Genomic DNA, 23412 nt, shown 5'->3' with positions numbered 1-23412 from the left:
TGGATACTGCTGGCACCACGAGATGCCGTATTACAAGTAAATGTGGAGCAAGTATTCGTCAACAACAGCGTTAACTTTCTGATAACAGGAAGCTATGCTTTAAGCATTTTACATCCTAATATAACGGTTTGTGACTTACTCATAGACGTTTTACTGTGTCTGGGGTTGATGTGTAATAGATTATAATTTTCTAGGAACTAGACACCGGTTAGCACTTTCCCTCAGAACATCTGCAAATTCTTTTTTTGAGAAATATTATAAAACTTTTTAATAAGACATTAAAGGGACTTTAGAAAATGAAAAGGTATATCTTGTGCACACATGAAGACAGGAAATCCCACTGAGTATGTGTGTGTATATGTGTATGTGCACACACATGTGCATCTGTGAGATTACTGACAAGGTGATTCTAGAAATGTACACGGAAGCATAAAAAATGAAGACACGTCCCACACTCCTGAAGAATGACAGCATGCAGGGACTTGTCCTACCAGAGATCAAGACTTATTACAAAGCTATGGAAATTGACAATGTGGTATTTGCCCAGGAATAGAAAAAAAGAACAATGGAATAGAATAGAGAGCTGAAAAACAGACTCACACAAAAATGAACAGTAGACATAACAGAACTGGCACAGTAGATTGGTAGAGAAAAACTTATTACTCAATAAATAGAAATACGTAATTTTTTCAAGTGGAAAAAAATCCTTCTTATACCTCTCATAGGAAACCATTCTAGGAAGATCAAAGTTTTAAATGTAATTCAATCAGTGGTTATTGAGCACTGTTTCAAAGAGCAACCATGAAAGACATAACTACATATAATAAACAGGACAAAATTCACCCTGGTTTTAAATTCTATTGTGAAAGCTATAGACATGAGATTTATTGTTTTTATCACATGTTCACCCGCCATCTGCAGGATACAAAATTAATATTGTGTGTTATCTAAACCAATACTCATTTTATTTTTCAGAAAAAATTCAATAATTGTCAGCTATAGGAATTGTGCTGTCTCTTTATGATAATGGAGTAACTGTATAGCTAAGGAATGGTTCCAGATTACAGGAGAGTTAGCTAACTAAATACCATGCCTGACACTGGATTTGACACTAAGAGTGGGGGAAACATTGCCATGAAAGATGTGAACTGGAAAACTGGTGGAATCTGAACATAACTATTAGACAACAATATTATATCAATGTTAGAAGTTCCTTACTTTAATCAATGCTCATGTAAGATAATATCCTTGGTTTTAGAAGATAAACACTGAAGTATTTCGTGGTAAAGGGACCTGGTGTCTTCAACTTAATTTCAAATGGTTCGCACTAATAATGATAACGTTAATAACGTGTGTCTGTGTATGCACATGCACAAATGTGGCAAAATGCTAACAATCAGAGAATCTAGGTAAAGGGTATACAGGAGGTGTTTTTACTATTCTGGTAATTTTTCTGTATGTGTGAAATTATTTAGAAATTATGTTTATTGCGGCACTATTCACAATAGCAAAGACTTGGAACCAACCCAAATGTCCAACAACGATAGACTGGATTAAGAAAATGTGGCACATATACACCATGGAATACTATGCAGCCATAAAAAATGATGAGTTCATGTCCTTTGTAGGGACGTGGATGAAACTGGAAAACATCATTCTCAGTAAACTGTCGCAAGGACAAAAAACCAAACACCGCATGTTCTCACTCATAGGTGGGAACTGAACAATGAGAACTCATGGACACAGGAAGGGGAACATCACACTCCGGGGACTGTTGTGGGGTAGGGGGATGGGGGAGGGACAGCATTAGGAGATATACCTAATGCTAAATGACGAGTTAATGGGTGCAGAAAAACAACACGGCACATGGATACATATGTAACAAACCTGCACATTGTGCACATGTACCCTAAAACCTAAAGTATAATAATAAAATAAAAATAAATAAAAAAATAGAAAAATAGAAATAAAAATTTAAAACTTGTATCTGTATTAACTTTCAGTGCCTATCAAAGTTTTCTATAGAGTGGATATATAATAAATGGTAAAATATCCTCAACAAAACAATAGGAATAGAAAAGAAATTGCAAAGATATTTCTAAACGAATTTCTATACGTACTTGAAACTGCCAGTTTCCCAAATGATCAACATCTTTAATATATACATGGTAATGGCCTCCGTAGCAGCCACCTTTGTGTATAATAACTGAGAAGAGGTCATATATATATTCTAAGTCATCCAATTCACTCTAAAAGAAAAAAAACAAAAATACTGATATAGTTTTCATAAAATTCTGATAATAATAAACAGAAAAAATAATTTCAACTACTGAAATTAATAAGAAACTTCACTGTTATTTAAGAGTAAAGATGAATTCAAGTAATTGGCTTTAAATGTGAAATTTTTAAATTAATTGATCTAATGGCCAGTCACACTACACCAATCAAATTATGCCTCTTAGTTGCCCATGAACACATGTACCTGAAAAATACATTACTTTTTATGTACTTTGGCTAAGATCAGGTAAGCCAATAATTGACAATGAAATATGTTACCCCTATCAGTGAGTCTGTTGTAGAGATTTTTAGCAAGAGAAACCCATCTTCGTACAATATCTATTTATGCTGCTTTATAGATGCACTCTTCTTTTAAAATGCATCCCCTTTTTTTTAATTGATATATATCTAGTTGAAATAGTCCCAGGTTGTCATGTGCCTCAAAGTCAAAGCCAGATCAACTGTCACCCCTCCTGACACTACAGTCCTCTGTATAGAATAGGAACTTAGTAATTATGACTATCAGCTGTTTTTGTTTAGAGGCAGTTTAGTGGAAGAGGTTCTTTTCTTGTTTTATTAATTCTATGATCAACATTTTCTATAATAATATGCTCCATAATCATGAATGATCAAACAGATGTACTCCTACACTAGCAATTAGAACAAAATAAAATGAAAAGCTACTTTAGATTAAGAGGTACTTTAAAGATGTTTATTTAAATTTCTGATGCAGAAGAAAAAGAAACCTTTTCCACATCTGAGGATCTAAAACTACACGATATAAGCTCTCTTCTGGCTTTGACGTCTAAAACTCAGTCAGTGCTCATCTGTGATGTTCAGATGTACATATGGTGGCCACTTGACGGGTGTCAGTTATTTTAAAGAATTTATTTGCTTAAAATATTAAACTTTTTAAGTGGGCAGCATTTTAAAATGTCTAGTACAGGCAAAAGACAAGGTGACCAAAGATGCCAAGTGACTTTTTTCCATTAATACAGAAATCCAAAAGTAAAATGAATGTGGACTTCCTAGATAAGTGCTCAATTTTCTTCACTTATTTCAGTTTTGTACATCAAAGTATGTTAAATCATGTGACAAACTATCTTTTATAAAACAAGAAACAATTATATTAACTAACTCTGGGAAAATTATTTATTTGGTATGTCAATAATAGCCTCAGGGCAATAGAATATTAGAACCTTTGAGTGGTAATTCAAACAACAAAAAAAACCCCAAAAAGTTCAGCAATTTGGCTTGAAGTAAAGGAAGGCCCATGTGTGAAGACCCTGAATTTAAGAATGTTTAGAAAAAGATTACTTTTTTACACAGAAACTCAATAGCTAGCTAATAAATGTTCTATTGTATTCTGAATAAACATATAAGAATGATTTGTGATAAAAAATAATTACTCTTTTCACCAGACCTTGGCGTGTACAGCAATGTTATAGAAAACATTTTTAAATGGCTTATAAAGTAGGTTGATTTTGTAATTAATTTGTTTTCAAAACCTTTTCTTTCCCTATGTCTTAAGGATTACAGATTCTAGACTAGTGAATTTCCCATTTGCTTCTTGACTTTCTAGATGCATAAATTCATTATTACATGTAATAAACTAAATCCAAATTAGTGGTACCAATTAATGGTAAGTTTTCTAAATGCAGGGTAACTTCTAATTTTGTTCATAAATTTTCATTTCAAATATTTTAAAGAAGGGTTTTATAAAAAGAACTGGGAACAACTCTATACTTTGGAATCAAAATGACTCTAAATAAATCAGTGGTTCCCGAACAGGGTCAATCTTGCCCATGCCGTCCTCCAGGAGCATACTTGGCTTTGTCTGAAGACAGTTTTGGTTGTCACAACTGAGGGAGGGGGAGTGAGGATGCTACTGTCATCCAATAGGTAGAGGGCAGGGATGCTGCTAACACCCTAATGCATGAGACAGTCTCCCACAACAAGAATAATTTAACTCAAAATGTCAATAGTGCAAGGTTTAGAGATTCTCACAATAAACCAACTGAAAATCAGGTCATAATAGATTCAATCTTGACAGGGGGAAAAGAAAGAATTTTAAAATAAAATAGTTCAAACCTGTTCACAAAAGGGCTTGAGATTGATCCGGAGAGGGAATGTGTAACAGCTAGTTTCCTTGTAGCGTTCGCATTTCACAAAAATCAAAATTAAATCTTAGTAATGAAACAGTAAGAAAAGGAGGCAGCTTACGTAATTTGGCCGACTGTTAAAAGAAAAATTTACAAAGCTTTTTAAAACAGGGTTATATAAAAGGATACATAATGTTTCTTAAGGTCTGAAAAAACAACCTAGACACAGTTCTAGAGAAATATTACGTAAACTCATTACCATGGATTCAACATAACTCGATGTCAACTCATCTATTTTATGAGTCTAAAGGTGGAGCACTCATTTGTGCTTACAACTAATAATTTACAAGCCAGTTTTATCTTTAAGTGTTGATATCCTGAAATACTATTTGATGAGTGGTGCCTATTTCCTGCCCAATTTCTGGCTTTCACCTTCATCCTTGGTGTCGCCACTTTACCTGGCAGGTCTACAGTTCTTTTTAATCAGTGAAGAACTGGAGCTCTTAACCTGGGACCTAGGAACCTGTTTTAAGGATCTGAAATGATACAAAAATTGTTGTGCATATGTATTTTTCTGAGGAGAAGATTCATGCTTTCATGAGATTTGCCAAAAGGCCTCTAACTTCCCCAAGGGCTAAAATCTATTGACTGGGATTAAGCTGTTTTTAAGAGTATCAGCTGTGCCACCTCTTGGATTATTGGTCTGTGAGGAGAAAAAAATCTCCCTGATATATAAAATTACCCATAATCAAATATATCTACAGTGCTAAAAATATATTTTAAAAAAAAAAACAGTTCCACAAATGTAGTGGGTAAAAAAAAAAAAATTGAATGAAGAAAAACAAAAAGAAAAAACCCAGCAATATAACAACACGGTAGATTTTCAAACAAGCTCTAAAATGCATCTAAAAAAACTGAGTAACTAACTATAATGTGGCTGAGAAAAGACTGCTTAGGACAAGAAAATCTCATTTATTTAGCAGTACATAAACTTAGAATGCAACAAATCCAATGCATAGAATAGAATATAAATTTAAAAGTATCAAGATCAAAAAACTTCCACTGAGAAAGAATTAAAGAAATTTGATAAAAGGTATATTTAAAAACTGCATTTGTTTAGCAAAGGTTCTTATTTTGTAAAGTAACATGAAGTCTAACCAAAAGCTGAATGTGTAGGTATCTTTCCAACACTATTCCAAACTTTGAAGTTTATACACCAAAGTGAAATACAAAAATAATAAGCAAATGATAAACCTCTCTCTTTGGGTTTGATGAAGGGGCAAAAACTGGATGGAATACAGGTGAAACGTATAAAATTCAATCTTCCCGTGAAACCTATAGGCATAGGGTTTAAGGTTTTTATTATAGTTTCATCTATAATCTCCAGGATACAAAATCAGTATTGTGTATTATCTAAATCAATGCTCATTTTATTTGTTGGAAAAATTCAATAATTGTCAGCTATAGGAATAGTGCTACCTCTGTCCTAATGAAGTGACCACATAAATATGTCTCTTGTGGTAGCTGTTTAAGACAATGTTCAGTAACCCACTGAGTGAACTGAGCTCAAGCTGATGATGTTTTATGAACAGCTCATCACATCACCCACAGCAGTGGGAATGTACCACTGCAGATAATAACGACAGCAGCAGGGTTGATGCCATATGGCCATAGGTACAAGAAGCTGAGAAGGAAGGCCCAGAGAAGGTTAGAGACAGCACATCCAGGCCAGAGGAAATGGTATTAATATACATACATAGACATAGATATATTTATCTATAATAATCATTTTTATATTAATGTTAATGAATTACTAGTACTTAGCAATTAACTAGCATTGGTAATGCTTTTGGTGGAAATTAAGTGTGTGAAATACATTAAAGAACAATTCCATAGTGAGAAATCACAGGGAATTGTGAAAAGGAAATATAAATGAATGGCTGCTAGAAGATAAAGTGGGAAAAAAACCCACAAACATTTTTTAAAATCTGTCCTCCAAAAAGAGTTATTCAGATGTCAGTCTCCCTTAGAACAAATAGATATCCTGGACCCAAAGGGCTTAGCCAGTAAAGCACAGAGAGAGACCTCACATCAGTACTGGGATAAAACACCAATATGTGGCAGAGGGATTTTCAGAAATGTCAAAGTGCTGATATAATAAATCCCTGCCATATTAGAAAGGAGCTGGAATGTGCAAAACTTAAGATGCATGAAAATAACACCGGGAGGTGTTCCACTAAGCTAAACAGTAGTTGCTCTCATTTCTCCTCTTATCAAAGTATCTCTTCTTTCCTGGAATGGAAAATAACTATGAATTATACTACATGAATGGCTACTGATATATGAATGTGATGAATAAATTTGAGAAATGTCAGAATTCTATGTTTGTTACTTTGTTTTACTTTCTCTCTTAGCTCTCACATGGCAAAAGATATCAGTTGCTTTAGTCCTGACTTTCTTTTGTCTTATATTTTGCTTGACTGTACAGAAAGAAAACCAGAAGTATTCTGTTTAAATTCCTTAATTAGCAAATTAAGTACTCCACCTGGGGGAGGAGGTAAGGCTATATTGGATTTGCCAGATTGAGGAAGAACATATGTCAAGATTATAAAATAACTGTATATTAAGAAAATGAAGACAGCCATCTATTTTCATAGTAGTAAACAAGAAAGCAAAGCTCAACAAGCTTCTCAGTTGGCAGAAATAAAAATATATACATCTTTTTTCACAACAGTAATTGCAAAAGGAGGGATACTTATGAAACACTGAGGTACAAATAAAGTTTTCCCTGGAGAGAAGGAAGTTGGGTGAACTGTTGGGTTGAAAGCCTTAAAAATTCATTATTGTAAAAAATTAAAATACAGATAATGATGTAAATATCTTTTCAATCCTTAGTGTCAACAGCTTCAAGTATATCCTCGAGACTTTTTCTAACAAGTTGACTTGTACTAACTACAAAGTGGGGACCCTGGGAAAAAGCAGGTATCTGTCTTACCTTTGCTGCTTTAACCAGCCTGTCACAAGTTCCACAGTGGTACAAGTTGTCACAATCAAAAACTTCCTCTTCTACATACATGTTCCAGAGAGCATCTTCCAAACCAGATACATTTTTGACTGCTACTGTTAGATCTAAGAAGTCTTCCTGAAATAGACATGAATACAATATTGAAAAAACAATTTCAGAGGTTTACAAACATCATCAACTCACATATATATTGGGAATAATCAGATACATGTTTTCTAAAACATTACAAATAAAGATGTAGATCTCCTGATTAGATGTTGTGAAGTTCATAACACTAAATTATCCTTCTTTTGAAATCAAACTATAATTTAGCTTAAAATATATCAGAAAAAAGTAAGAAAAGTTTATGAATTTACTACAGATACAATAAATCTGTTTTATGAGGAAATATAAACCACAATAAGACACCTATCTGAATTCAGAAGTGCATATATACAGGTATACAGTACTGTTTTAGACTCTAGACTATAAGAGCAAGGGCAGGGTTGAATTTTCTAATGTAAACTCCATTTCTTTATTTTCTTTTGCTAGGGTTGCCTTAAGATATACTAAAGAAGTTATAAGAAAAAAAATTATATGAACAGCCTGGTCAATATGGTGAAACCCTATCTCTACTAAAAATACAAAAAAATTAGCTGGGTGTGGTGGCGCATGCCTGTAGTCCCAGCTACTTGGGAGGCTGAGGCAGGAGAATTGCTTGAACCTGGGAGGTGGAGGTCGCAGTGAGCCGAGATTGCGCCACTGCACTCCAGCCTGGGCAACAGAGTGAGACTCCATCTCAAAAAAAGAATTACATTAAGCTAGGATAAGAAGGTCTTCCTATGAAAATTCAAGAGAATAGTTTGGAAAAAGAGGGTTTATGAAATCTGCTGTAACTACATTTGAATCATATAAGTCTAGTAATAAGCACTTACAATTCGGCAAGTTTAATTCATATTTATAGCTCTGTATGTGTGTGCAACAGCTTTATTTTAAGAGATTTTGGGGAATGAAAATAGGGCACGGCCGGGTGCGGTGGCTCACGCCTGTAAACCCAGCACTTTGGGAGGCCAAGGCGGGAGGATCACGAGGTCAGGAGATCGAGACCATCCTGGCTAACACGGTGAAACCCCATCTCTACTAAAAATACAAAAAATTAGCCGGATGAGGTGGCGGGCGCCTGTAGTCCAGCTACTCGGGAGGCTGAGGCAGGAGAATGGCGTGAACCCCGGGGGACGGAGCCTGCAGTGAGCCGAGATTGAGCCACTGCACCCCAACCTGGGCGACAGCAAGACTCTGTCTCAAAAAAAAAAAAAAAAAAAAAAAAAAAGAAAATAGGGCGCTTCTTAACTCATGAAGATTTTAAGTACTAAAAGTAACATTTATACAGTATATGGTTTATAATATATATGTGAAAAGTTAATGTCTTTAATTTATAATGGCCTTACATACGTTGTTTTGAAAATACTCTGATTTACTACATCATAGTTAAGTCAAGCATGTAGTAATTCAAAGACACACACAACATCTTAATTATTTCCAAACTTAAAAAATCACTTTTTTTTTTTTTTGAGACGGAGCCTTGCTCTGTCACCAGGCTGGAGCGCAGTGGTGCAATCTCGGGTCACTGTAACCTCCACCTCCTGGGTTCAAGTGATTCTCCTGCCTCAGCATCCTGAAAATCACATATTTTATATACACATCTATTTTCAAAAAAGCAATTAACACATTTGAAAATGGTAATTTTGGGCCAGGCGCGGTGGCTCATGCCTGTAATCCCAGCACTTTGGGAGGCCGAGGTGGGCAGACCACGAGGTCAGGAGATCGAGACCATCCTGGCTAACATGGTGAAACCCCGTCTCTACTAAAAAAATACAAAAAATTAGCCAGGCATGGTGGCGGGCACCTGTAGTCCCAACTACTCGGGAGGCTGAGGCAGGAGAATGGCGTGAACCCGGGAGGTGGAGCTTGCAGTGAGCCGAGATCGTGCCACTGCACTCCAGCCTGGGCGACAAAGCAAGACTCCATCTCAAAAAAAAAAAAAAAAAAAAAGAAAATGGTAATTTTGTCCTCATATAAATACACAAACTTCCTTGGCATAAATAACAAAAGCAGCCTTTTATTAAAGGATCAGTGATGAATTCAGTGATAATTGACTATATAAGATTTGTAGGGCAAACAGGATTATATTTACATGAGCAAATTTCCAATTTGATTAAATGGGCAATATGTGTCATTACAAAGAACTGAAGGTTATACTAACTAACACAGGATTACAATAGCTTTATATGTAATATATAAACACAAGCACACATATATAAATGAACTTTCTGAAGAATATTAATAAACTAAATCCAATATTTGATTACAGATGTTTGTCAAATTAAACACTCCTTGGTCCTCAGTATTATCTATTTTTATTACCTCCCTAATTAACTTTCTTTATAATATTCCAACCATGATCACACTGGCTTCTCACATGAGGCCACAGTCTTCTATTTGTAAATATCCCCCAAATCTATTTTCCAAATATTAGGGTACTGAATAAAAGATTAAGTTTCAAGATATTTGCTTCTTTCAATCTACATGGAGAAATCTGGATTATAGGCTCATGATTTAGGTATAGTTAGAAGAAAAAAAACTCAATAAATTACTTTTAGTAATAAACACTTTAATCCTTGTGTGGCATTATACATCATACATTTAATTACATGGATTATAATTTACAACATAACTTATTACTAAAATACTGTGCATATTTACCTGCCTCTCGCTGACGTTCTTACATTCTTACAAACAATCTGGTTAACAATGGTTCCATGATACAGACGATTGATGAGGTCATGACCGGAGGTCCCAACTAAAGAAGTTTCCAAAGCGCTGAAGAGGATTCGATTCAGTTCCTGCACATCATGTTGCCTCATTTCCTACAAAACAGGTAACTTTTAGATGTAATTCTGGGCTTCAGATTTTTTAAAACATTAAAAAAACAAACACTAGTCAATAAAAACTCAAGATTTATCAAGCAATCCGAAGATCAAATATAAGAATGACTCAGCAAAACAAGCTGAGCTGGTTAAGAGATTACCACCTATTTTTATTTATACTAAAAAAACGAAAATACGAACAGGCTGTGTTCAGTGTGTACATATAACTCAATTCCTTTGACACCCAGAATGTGCATTTATTCTTGTGGGAAACCATACACATGGCCATGCCACAGAAAGCAGAGAGGGATATACCAGGCACAGACCAGTGTCTAAGAGCTGGCAGTGTCTGCACAGGAACACCTCACTGAGATCAGAGCACATGTCAATAGTCTGAATCATCAACAATAGAAAAGAACTAGAATGTACTGCTTTGAGGTAAAAACAACTAAAACAAGACTAACACGGTGTTACTGAGAAAAAAATCCTGATGGAACTTGCTTTAATCCATTATGAGTCACGCAGTTGTGTGTGAACTTCTGCTTAAGAAAAATTTATAACCAAACCAAGGGGCACGCCAAGACTGAGAAGTGGAGAAGAGGAGGAAGAGCAGCTGTGGGGAGAGCCAGGAGAGTGAGGCCCCAGGACTTGGCACAGGGATGTCACTTTTGACTTCAACAAAAAAAGTAGAAAGGAAGGAGAGGAACAAATGGAGAGTTCAGAAGCAGAGGCGATAAGGGAAGACAATATCAAAAATAAGTTTCAACCAAGAGCAATAGCTCATGCCTAAAATCTCAGCTACCTGGGAGGCCGAGGCAGCAGGACGCCCTGAACCCAGGGCTGCAGTGAGCTATGATCATGCCATTGCACCCCAGGCTGGTGAGAGAGTGAGACCCTCATCTCAAAAAAAAAAAAAGTTTCGTGTGAAGAGCAGCAGATAAAGTGGATGAAAGCTGGAGGATTTCTATCTTGCCTTTTAAAATACAAGATCCTCAAGGATGTAATTTATCTAATATCACTGGCTATGATGGGATAGAAAACTTGTGGAAGTTTTCAAGCTGTTTCTAAACAATCCTACACTTGGCAAAGATACCACAGAGTCCTTCTCCTACCACTGCAGGTCCAGTCCTAGAGGGTTTTCTGCAAGACCTTATTTAGACAAAAAACAAAAAAAATATTCACAGCATTAAGAAGTAAGAAACCAGTAACTTAGTGAAGCTCATTATCAAAAACAAAGAAAAATCTATCAATCAATGACTAGATTAAAAAAAAAAAAAAAAAAACATGTGGCATATCCATCCAATAGAATCTCATTTGGCAATAAAACGGAATGAAGTATCGACACATACTACAACATAAATGAACCCTGAGAACAGTACTTTAAGTGAAAGAAGACTGTTATGAGACCACCTATTGGATCACTCCATTTCTATGAAATGTCCAGAATAGCAAATTCATAGAGACAGAAAGGAGGTCAGTGGTTGCCAGCGGCTGAGTTGAGGGGGATGGAAAGTTACTGCTAACGGGTATGGAGTTTCTTTTTGGCGTGGTAAAAATTTTCTAAAATTGATTGTAGTGATAGTTGAACAACTCCGTGAATATGCTAAAAAACACCACTGAACTGTACCCTTTAAAAGAGTGAATTTTGTGGCATGTAAATATATCTCAATACGGTGTTTTTTTTGTTGTTGTTGTTAAAGGGATTAACGCCAAATACCAGCCCTACACAAGAAATTTAACATACTTGTTTAGGGAATGTATTATTACTCCATTTTGCTTCAAAGTCCATGCCTTACCTCCTTAATCACATAGTTAGTATCACCTAGTTAAGGAGTGTTCCTGGTTAGAAGACCACCCTTCAGAGTTTACCATTAAAGGCAATATAACAGTATTCCTATCATTTGCTCTTTAACTTCTGTGATAGTTGCCTATACCTGTCTTTGCAGGATTACATCCATCTATTCCATATAAAAATGGTAGACTGGGATTTGTTTGGATTTGTATAGCTATAACAGCTCATCAATATTGGCAACAAGCACCTTTACTCATTGCTGACAAGTGTGTAGTGTTTGTATACAGTAGAATGCCTTTTAGAACTCAAACAGGAAAGTGAGAGAAAGCCCACATACAACAAGATTCATAAAGAAATGGAGAAGGTCAGGAGAAAGTCAGGACAGGAATAAAAAGACCTGCCAAGAACCATTTCACTTTTTTGACTGAAGCAAACCTTCAAATCAGAACATGTGGATTCAAACACAAAGCACATAACACAGAATTTTTAAAAATTTACTTACAATGTAATTGATCCATTATTGTTGGTCAAAGACTAAAAAACTGATCAACAGTTTTCTATATAAATGGTAGGTAATCTCCATGTAATAGGTGTTGTATCTCAACTAGACTACATAAAGACTCTTAGGGTAGAAATTGTAAAAATCAGCTCTTGTACTTCTCCCCGTTTTTCTAATCTTCTCCCCAGCCCCAAATCACACCCATTCATAAAATCCTGTATACAGCAAGTTCTAAAAATATATATTTCTGGCTTGTAATTTTTTAATGTGAGAAGGAAACATTCAAACAATATGTTGAGACCCTAAGACAAAATTAAAGGAAGTTAGGTAACATTAAACCAGTCTTATTCTTTCCTCTATTGCTGGTAACTCTTCCTTAGAGAGCTGACCCTCGTACCTCATTACTGGTCCACCCAAAGCTGTCAGTGAGGTCTGTTGTGGATGCAGCTTCCTGGTCTAAGAGCAGAAGCTGAGCAAACAAGCGCTGTAACTGTAAAGGGATGATTCGAACCTGAATGAGAAACAAACATATTTCTAAATGAATTCTTTAAATGTTGATTGAGGCTTTTGAAAACAACTGCATACTAGCTTTTTTGTATCTTCCAGTTCATTCAGGAGAAAGTTTATAAATATCCTATTATAAGGGAAAAACTAATTATGATTCAGTTCTTCTGTGAAAATTATAATTCAATCTAAAAAAATAATAGTTATTTGGAGTTTTCTACCTTGATATGGTTCAGATAAACATTAAAACTCAAATAGGCCTTAATAAACCACTCAATTGATTACAGATTGACAGTAGTTTGAATCTCTTCTAATAGTCCATTATTTCTCTAAAATATCTCTGATACACATAATTTCCCCTCTGTAGAAATTTTCCAGGCACAATACTGTATCTCGCTCTGGAGTTCTCAGCACACCCTGCCTCACTTTCTCTTGGCTCCAAGCGAGTTCCTGCCTTACTTGATGTGGTGAGGGCTGGGGCAGACTGAGCAATGTTGCTCAGAGTCTGGTCTGTAGGCCAGACTTTAAGTATTGAAAGGAGAATAAGCATTTAGAAATTGTAATGGCAATTTGACATTCCCATGGCATTTTTATTATATACTAGAAAAATGCTAATCTGCAACAGATTGGGAATAAAAAGAAATACACAAAAACAGGTCCTTTGCCACACAGGTAACCTGAGAAGCACTGGGCTAGATCATGAAAGACTCCTTAGAGTACAAATTTGAGCCTGAACATGATAAGAAACTTTTGAGCTATGTTTAAGCAGGGATGAACATGATTAGATCTGCACTTTAAATATCACCACAGTAACAAACAAAATAATAAATTAACTCATTACTTAATTTATTTCCAGAGTACCAAATTGAAAGAATACTAGTCTCTATTTTTTTTGTGGGGCGGAGAGGTGGGTATTGTTGCAAAAAAATGCTTTAAATAGACTTCTGGGTGAAGCTAATGTGGATGTTCTGCAAATATTTCCTTCACCAGAAGAAAGAATAAGCATAGTAAAGAGTGTTACATGTTTATAAAGCAGTAGCAGTATTGTACTTGGAAAACTGATTCTTTCTCAGAAGGAAAATTCCATTACCCATAGGGTATAGGCCAAGTCACTTTCTGAAAATAAACAGCATGTTTGATAATTAATAAAATTATTGCTTTGTGAATAAGTCACTTAATTCCTTCTTTAAAAAAAATTTCCTGAATACGCTAAAACACCCCAGTAAATCATAGATGTAATACCTTTGCATCGGGTTTATCCTTATCTTCAAACAAACCAAGCTCTTCTGGGCCAAGAGAAAATAGAGCTTCTAAAGAAAAAGGTAGAATCAGAGATGCAAACAACATCATTTCATTTTAAAAAATTGTTTCAGAAAGCCAAGACCACCTTTATGTAAAATCAAGTAGATTCAGAAATATGATTGTGGCAGTATTTATACCTTACTCTATACACTTTACTTTCCTGTAACATTTTTAACCAGTGATTCTAAGAAAATAGTGTCATGCTAAGGCTTCAGCATTTCCTAATTCTAGGAAAGGAAAATAATCTTTATGCATAAAACTAGAAACAGTAACATCAGAAATCTTTCACGGCTTCCCACTGTCTATGGCATCAGGTCCCAAAAGCCGAAAGGAATCTTAGGAAATACAGTAGTGTTGCAGTTTTCCTGCCACATGTAAGGCTAACAACCATCCTTTCGTGGGAAGGATCCCCTTTTACTCTGAGATGCCCTTTTTTTTGGTGTGAAAATATCTTTTCCATGTTGAAGGAAGTAACAGATGACAGTGGTCTTATCTGGAAAAAGAAGGTGGCAACCCCATGTGAGTCTCCAGAATTTCTTTATCACCCAACATCTAGGTGATGTGCCACCCAATGGGGCATATCTGAATCTTTTGAGAAGTCCGTATCCGAGCCCAGGTAGGAACTCTTACTGGGAAACTCTTATATCCTCCAGGGATACAAGGAATGGGATAAATGTGTCTCCCTATTGAAAAACTACTGCTACCCTAGTGCTTACTGTTAATGAATGTTATATTCTTTCTAAGTGCTGGGACTGGGCAAAAATGAACTACAAATCTACAAGTTAAAGCATAAAACCATACAAAAACTTTTATAATAATCTCCCAGTACTCTCAGCTACATTGTAATGGAGTACAATGGAACCCAATCTAGCCCTATTATTTAAAATACTATTCCAAAATTTTTCTCCCCCAGTTCTCTGACAGTCCTTATCCTTTCCAAATTATACCTCCCTGTCAATTAGCATCAGGATTCAGGCTAAGCTATACAAGCAGTCCACATTGTGCACTAAGATGTCAAATCATGTGCTTGGCCAGCAATCCCCTCTGCTGGAGAGGACGCTGGCCTGGGACTCTCAGTACTACTCTTGCCTAATGGTACTCTCCATGACCTGCCCTACACTTCACCATCTTCCTCAGTCCCTCTGAGGCTACGTTTCTACTTCAAGTTGTCCTTTAACTTCAACTATATTAAAACCTGGAAAAGTGTTATCCCTATTAGGGATCTACTTATTAGTGCTGGAAATTTCTACTGGTGGAATTACTGCTTGCATCAGGGAGATATTTTTATGGAGGGGATCAAGTCAAGGCTAAGAGGTACCACTTAAATCCCACATGCAATCCAACCCATTAAATTGCTCCTGGGAAGGTAACAGTGGTAAATATTTACTAAATCTCTGGAGGCAGGAAGTCTTTCTAAGCTTAGAAGCAACAGAAGAACCACAAAGATTTGATAAATGTGGTGGTAGTAGGGAAGAGGAACATGGCAAACCAGATACAGGATGAGTCAGGCTGTCTGTCCTCCTAATATGGAGACACTGTGGAGAGCTGAGCTCCAAAGCCATGTAGTGCTGGGGACCGCAATCAGGGCCAGATGAAGGCAAAGTAATGTTCACACTGAGCTCATGGGAACACAGCTCCTAGGACCCTTGTGGAGGAAGCTGGTTTGCAGAGATGGGATATGGGAGAAATATATAGAAACAGGGGCAAGAAATCAAGGGTCCAGTAAGGTCAGGCTGGCTTCTTGCAGTTGATTTCTGAGATCCCCTATATTCTTATAATAACCCCCCTTTTAAATTTAGCTAATTTGGGTTGTGGGTCTGTTTCTTGCACACAATCCCTTACCTAAAATCTCTGGGTCTTTGGAATTCAGAATTTCCAGAGTTTATAAAGATAATATGAAAAAAGTATTTTTATATATATATAAAATGTTACATTCCCAGCAGGGTCTGGGACAGTTTCCATTAATCCAGCAGATTAATATTCCTATAATGAATGTATGAATATTCACCCACATGAGATAACTTAAAAACTGTAAATAGCCTCACACCAGGTCTGGTTCTAAAGCCAAACAAGTTCAGGTGAGATCAGATGAGCATGTGAGCCTTCCGGATTTCAGAAATGCGTATGAACAACTGTGCACCCATATAAATAATATGACACCCTTCCCCACTCCAAAAGGTAGATATAATTAGTTGGATAACTCTGGCTTAAGTGTTTGTTATTTTGGAGAAATTTTAAAACTCAAACAGTGTAACAATAATGAAGACTGATACTTATGACAATTGTCTCTATGTTGTACTATAAATTATAGGAATTAAAAATATATATATTGTTTTATTTTTTTACTAAACATTATTGTCATCACCCAGGATATATTTAAGATTAAGCTTCACATTTCTCTGCAGAGGGAATTACCAATTTGTATCTTACATTTGCAACAATAAACACATACTGTAGAATATATCTTTAAGATAATTGGTCTATTTGTGATTCTGCATAATTAATTACATGTAAAGAAGACGGTACATATTGCTAGTCAAATGTACATAACATAGCATACCTCTGAATTCAGGTGTGAAATGAAGAGTTTGAAGAAGGGAATTGAGGTAACAGGTTCCACCCTGATTTCTGATTCCGCTTAAATTGGTGAATTCTCTAGGAGCAGGCGGCTCCAAAGCTTTAGTCTTTAATTTCTTCCCTTTTCCATACTGATTATTAGACACAGTGGAATACTCCTCTTCAAATAGGTCCCCAAACATTGTGAAACTAAATGCTACCCTTTAAAAAAGTGACATATAAATGCTTTTATTTTTAAAATAAATTTTCCCCAAATCCCACTACCTTACACTTGGGAGTCGATTCTGTTGTTTCTTAGAACACAGGACTACTGTTTCCATGTACAGTAGTTGGGTTTTGGAGGCAGCAAGATCTAGATTTTTTTCATCCCTATCAGGATCCTAACTACCTGTGTGACCCTGGATATGTTAATCTGTTTTCTTATGTGTAAAATGGGATACCATCTGTCTCTTCGGGTCATTTAAACTATCAAATGGCATAACGAAAGAAGGGCACTTAGTGTACAGGGTTTGGCCCACAATAAGTAATAGCTGTTTTTAAAAAGGCACGTTCACATCACTATAAAAAAGAAAACCTGTCACCACAACTAATCCACTGCCGGTATGGCAAAGCCAACCCTAGATTCTGAGAATCAACTCACTAAAATCTCTGCTTGTCACACCCTTCAGTACTATATACCAGATTATGACATTTAAATTAAACGGATCAAGTTAACTTTTTTCAGAGCAGTTTAGTACATAGTCCCGAAGCTGTTGGGCCGGAAGTTAGTTCACTGGGGAGGGAGGGGGGAAGGGGGCGGAGGGCGGGGGAGACTGCCATTAAAATTATCAAGCCTAAAGGCCTTCCAATATGTATCCACTAATCCCATCGTTAGCCCTGGGGGCCTAGGTGACTTCCCCAAGGTTTCACATCGAATGTGGCGGAGGGTCACTTGGAGATGAGAAACGTAAAGCGCCTAGCATAGGTACCAAGTGACAGGAAGCGCTGAAATGCAATTATTTCTCTTTTCCTCGGAAGAAAACTATAAAAAACACAACTCGAGAGTCTAGCCTTGAGCTCGTTGTCTGCATTCCTGAATTCCCAACTCCTACGGCCGGCCGAGGCCCTCCAAGCCACCACAGGCCCAGGGGCGCAAAAAGGCAGAGGTCCCCGTGGCCCGAGACCACTGCCCCGACTCCAGGAGAGCGCCGCGTCCTCAGGCAGGCCTGGGCCGCCTCTCGCCTCGCCCTCCTCAGACTGTGCCACCAACACTGTCCCTACGCTTCCCACGTCCCTCCCAGGATCCCCGGCCGCCAGCCGCACTTACTGCCTAAAGCCCAGACCCCCGCCCTGGCCAAAACGCGAAGCAAACGAACCCGCCCCAACTGGGCGCCGCCATGTTGGCGAGGGCGGGTCTCCAGAAAGTGATTTATGGATCGTGGACTATGCTTCCCAGGATGCCCCGCTGGAGCGCCGGCCCCTCGCACGGGGCCTTATGGGAAATGTAACTCTTGTGCTCCAAGAGCTTGGGAACTGGAGCGGGAGCGGTGAGCTCGCTTACAAGTCCGCTGGTGAGTTCGCGGGTCCACTCGGCCAGCGGACCACTCATTCGTTCACATTTATAAGATTATATAAATATAATCTTATATTTATAGATTATATAAGATATATATTTATAGATTATATAAGATACATATCTTATATTTATATAATCTTATATAAGATTACATTTATATAATCTTATATAGTTATATAATCTTATATGAGATTACATTTATATAATCTCATATAAGATTATATTTATATAATATAGATTTATATTTATATATTATATATAATATAAAATATATTTCTATATTATATATAATATAGAAATATAATATATTATATATATTATAATGTATTTATATATTATATATTATTATATATATAATATAGAAATATAATATATTATATATAATAATGTATTATATATACATTATAATATAGAAATATATTATATTTCTATATTATATATAATATATAAATATAAATATATTATATATAATATATTTATATAATATAGATTATATTTAATCTTATATAAGTTTATATAATCTTATACAAGATTGTATAAATGTAATCTTATACAAGATTGTATAAATGTAATCTTATACAAGATTGTATAAATGTAATCTTACACAAGATTGTATAAATGTAATCTTACACAAGATTGTATAAATGTAATCTTACACAAGATTGTATAAATGTAATCTTATATAAATATAAGATTTATTTAATATATTTTTATATTTATTTAATATTTAATATATAAATATGTTATATAATCTCATATGAGATTATAGTTACATAATCTCATATGAGATTATAGTTACATAGTCTCATATGAGATTATAGTTACATAGTCTCATATGAGATTATAGTTACATAGTCTCATATGAGATTATAGTTACATAGTCTCATATGAGATTATAGTTACATAGTCTCATATGAGATTATAGTTACTATAATCTCATATGAGATTTAGTTACTATAATCTCATATGAGATTATAGTTACTATAATCTCATATGAGATTATAGTTACTATAATCTCATATGAGATTTAGTTACTATAATCTCATATGAGATTTAGTTACTATAATCTCATATGAGATTTAGTTACTATAATCTCATATGAGATTTAGTTACATAATCTCATATGAGATTATAGTTACATAATCTCATATGAGATTATAGTTACATAATCTCATATGAGATTATGTAACTATAATCTCATATAAGATTATAGTTATATATAGTTATAGCCCTGTACAACAAAAACACTTTTTCTGTATTGGTTCTGTGAAAACCAATGCTCTCTCCCTGAAGTCAGAAAGTACCTTGCCAGTAAGGGACTTCCTTTTAAATTGCTTTTGATATTGGACAATGTCCCTGGCCACCCAGAACCCCATAGATTCTGCAATGAAAGCACCAAAGTGGCCTCCTTGCCCCCAAACACAACATGTCTAATTCAGCCCTTAGATCAAAGGGTCATAAGGGACTTTAAGGCTCATTACATACGGTTTTCTATGGAAAGGGGTGTCAACGCTATGGAAGAGAATCTCAACAGGGAGAATATCGTGAAAGTCCAGAAGGATTACACCATTGAAGAGGCCCATGTTGTTACAGAAAAAGCTGTGAAAGCCATCAAGCCCCAAACAATACATTAGTGCTGAAGAAAACTGTGTCCAGATTCCAGATGTTGTGTGTGAGTTCACAGGATTTACAACAGAGCCTATCAAGGAAGTCATGGAAGAGATTGTGGATATGGCACCAAAAAAAAAAAAAAAAAAAAAAAGATAGGCATAAAGTGTTTGTATATCTAGATCTTGGAGAAATTCAAGAGTTAATAGATACCACATCTGAGGAATTAACAGAAGATGACTTGATGGAGATGAGTGCTTTTGAATCAGTACCAGACAATGAGGAAGAAGATATAGAAGAAGCACTGTCAGAAAACAAATTGACATTAGACAATCTTGCAGAAGGGTTCTGATTATTTAAGACTGCTTTTGACTTCTTTTACAACTTGGACTCTTCCATGATACGGGCATTGAAACTAAAGCAAATAGTAGAAGAAGGATTAGTACTGTATGCAAGCATTTTTATTTATTTATTTATTTTTATTTTATTTTTTTGAGACAGAGTCTTGCACTGTCACCCGGGCTGGAGTGCAGTGGTGCGATCTCGGCTTACTGCAACCTCTGCCTCCCAGGTTCAAGTGATTCTCCCGCCTCAGCCTCCTAAGTAGCTGGGATTACAGGTGCCTGCCACCACGCCCGGCTAATTTTTTGTAGTTTTAGTAGAGATGGGGTTTTACTGTGTTGAACAGGCTGGTCTCAAAACACCTGACCTCATGATCCACCCACCTCAACTTCCCAAAGTGCTGGGATTACAGGTGTGAGCCACTGCGCCCAGCTCAAGCATTAGGCGGGTGGATCATGAAGTCAGGAGATCGAGACCACGGTGAAACCCCGTCTCTACTAAAAAAAAAAAAAAATACAAAAAACTAGCCGGGCGTGGTGGCGGGCGCCTATAGTCCCAGCTACTCGGAGAGGCTGAGGCAGGAGAATGGCGTGAACCCGGGAGGCGGAGCTTGCAGTGAGCCGAGATCGCGCCACCGCACTCCAGCCTGGGCGACAGAGCGAGACTCCGTCTCAAAAAAAAAAAAAAAAAAATTGAAAAAGCAAAACTATCAGACAGTAATTATGATATATTTCCATGAAGTTAAACTGAGTGTGCCTGTCTCTCCTGCTTCCCCTTCCACCTCCTCCACCAATTCCCCCTCTGCCACTCCTGAAACAGCAAGACCAACCTCCCCCCACCCCCGCCCCTCCACTCAATGGGAGACAGTGAGCATGGAGACCTTTATGATGATGCACTTTCACTTAATGAATAGTGAAGATCTTTTCTTTTTCTTTCTTTCTTTTTTTTTTTTTGAGACGGAGTTTAACTCTTGTTGCCCAGGCTGGAGTGCAATGGAGCGATCTCGGCTCACCACAACCTCCGCCTCCCAGGTTCAAGCAGTTCTCCTGCCTCAGCCGCCCAAGTAGCTGGGATTACAGGCATGCACCACCACGCCTCGCTAATTTTTTGTATTTTTAGTACAGACGGGGTTTCGCCATGTTGAGGCTAGCCTCGAACTCCTGACCTCAGGTGATCCGCCCGCCTCGGCCTCCCAAAGTGCTGGGATTACAGGCATGAGCCACCGCGCCCAGCAGTAAAGATCTTTTCTCTTCCTTATGAATTTTAACAATTTCTTTTCTCTAGCAGACTTTATTGTAAGAAAAATACAGCATATAATACAAATATTACACAAAATATTTATTAATTGACTGTTTATGTTATTGGCAAGGCTTCCAGCAAACAGTAGGCTACTGTAGTTATGTTTTAGGGTAGTCAAAAGTTCTATGCTCATTTTTGACTGCACGAAGTTGGTGTCCATAATCCTCGCTTTATTCAAGGGTCAGCTGTAGTAGCAATGAACCATTGAAAACTGGAATGAAAATACCACTTAAAATAGCATAAAAATGTGAAATACTTAGGGCTAAATCTGACAAAAGTTGTGAAAGACTGTACATTAAAAACTACAAAACTTTAATGAGTGACCTAAATAAACAGACATGTTCATGAATTGGAAAACTCAAAATTTTTAAGATGTCAGTTCTCCCAGTTCATCTATAAATTCCATACAATCCCAACCAAATCCCAGCAGGCTTTTTTTTTGTGCAAATTGGCAAACTGATTCTAAAATTCTTATGGAAATGTAAAGGACCTACAACAGCAAAAACAACAATGGAAAACAAGAAAAAAAAGAGAGCGAACACTGACTCATTTCAAGACCTCCTACAAAGGATAGTAATCAAATATTTCATAAATATATCAATGGAACAGAGTAGAAAGTCCAGAAATAGACACACAGTTGTATGAATAACCAAGTTTTTACAAAGGTGCAAAGGCAATTGAGTGGAGAGAAGAATAGTGTTTTCAGCAATTGGATATCCATACCCAAGAAAGCAAGAAAAGACATTACATCTGTGGTCTTCTTTCCAAAAACCATGACCCGAGTCTATGATGAAAACATTAGACAAACTCATACCGAGGAACGTTCTACAGGAAAACTGACCAGAACTTCTCAAAACTGTCAAAGTCATCAAAAACAAGAAAAGTCTAAGAAACTGTCACAGGCTAGAGGAGGTGGAGACATATGATTAAACGATTAAATGTCATGTGGTATCCTGGATGGGATCCCAGAAATGGAAAAGGACATTAGGTAAAAATCAATGACATCTGAAGAAAACATAGACTTTAGTTCATCATAATGTATTAAATGTTGGTTAATGAGTTGTGATAAATATGCTACAGTAACATAACATTTAGCAATAGGGGAAACCGGTACAGGATATACGGGGATTTTCTGTGCTATTTGTTGCAAACTTGCTGTAAATCTAAATTTATTCCAAAATAAAAAGTTGAATGGAAAAATAGTCCACAGACTGGGAAGAAATATTTGCAGCGCATGTATGTGATAAAGAAGAAATATCCAAAATGTATAAAGAACGTTTAAAATTCAGTGAAGAGAAAATGAAAATAAACCAATTTTTTTTAAATGTGCAAAGATTTGAACAGACATTTACCAAATAAGGTATACAGATGGGAAGCAGGCACATGTAAAGACACTCAACACCATTAGTGATTAGAGAAATCAAATTAAAACCACAATTTAATTTACACACCCATTAGAATGGCTGAGAGGAAAAAGACTGACAATACCAAATTATGCAGTTTAAAATATTTGTCTCTTCCAAATCTCATGATGAAATTTAATCCCCGGTGTTGGAGGTCAGGCTTAGTGGGAGGTGTTTGGGTCATGGGGTCAATCCTGCATTAATGTCTTGGTGCCTTCCTC

General features: G+C 36.4%; 1 pseudogene across 1 annotated transcript; it reads right to left on the bottom strand.

Moving 5' to 3' along the window:
* Nucleotides 1-2120: 2120 nt before the first annotated feature.
* LOC115834334 lies at nt 2121-18572 on the bottom strand (annotated as a pseudogene). Its single transcript, XR_004029265.1, has 9 exons — nt 18525-18572; nt 18291-18406; nt 16968-17185; nt 14348-14415; nt 12999-13112; nt 10147-10310; nt 7375-7521; nt 4369-4513; nt 2121-2249 (listed from the first exon to the last, which is right to left on the bottom strand). The product of XR_004029265.1 is annotated as a ubiquitin carboxyl-terminal hydrolase 40-like (transcript).
* Nucleotides 18573-23412: the final 4840 nt, after the last annotated feature.

This window comes from Nomascus leucogenys, unplaced genomic scaffold (genome assembly GCF_006542625.1).
Source record: "Nomascus leucogenys isolate Asia unplaced genomic scaffold, Asia_NLE_v1 000244F_64890_qpd_obj, whole genome shotgun sequence".
Classification (NCBI taxonomy): domain Eukaryota; kingdom Metazoa; phylum Chordata; class Mammalia; order Primates; family Hylobatidae; genus Nomascus; species Nomascus leucogenys.
The sequence above is the reverse complement of the archived record's forward strand: the minus strand, read 5'-3'. Positions and strand labels throughout refer to the sequence as shown.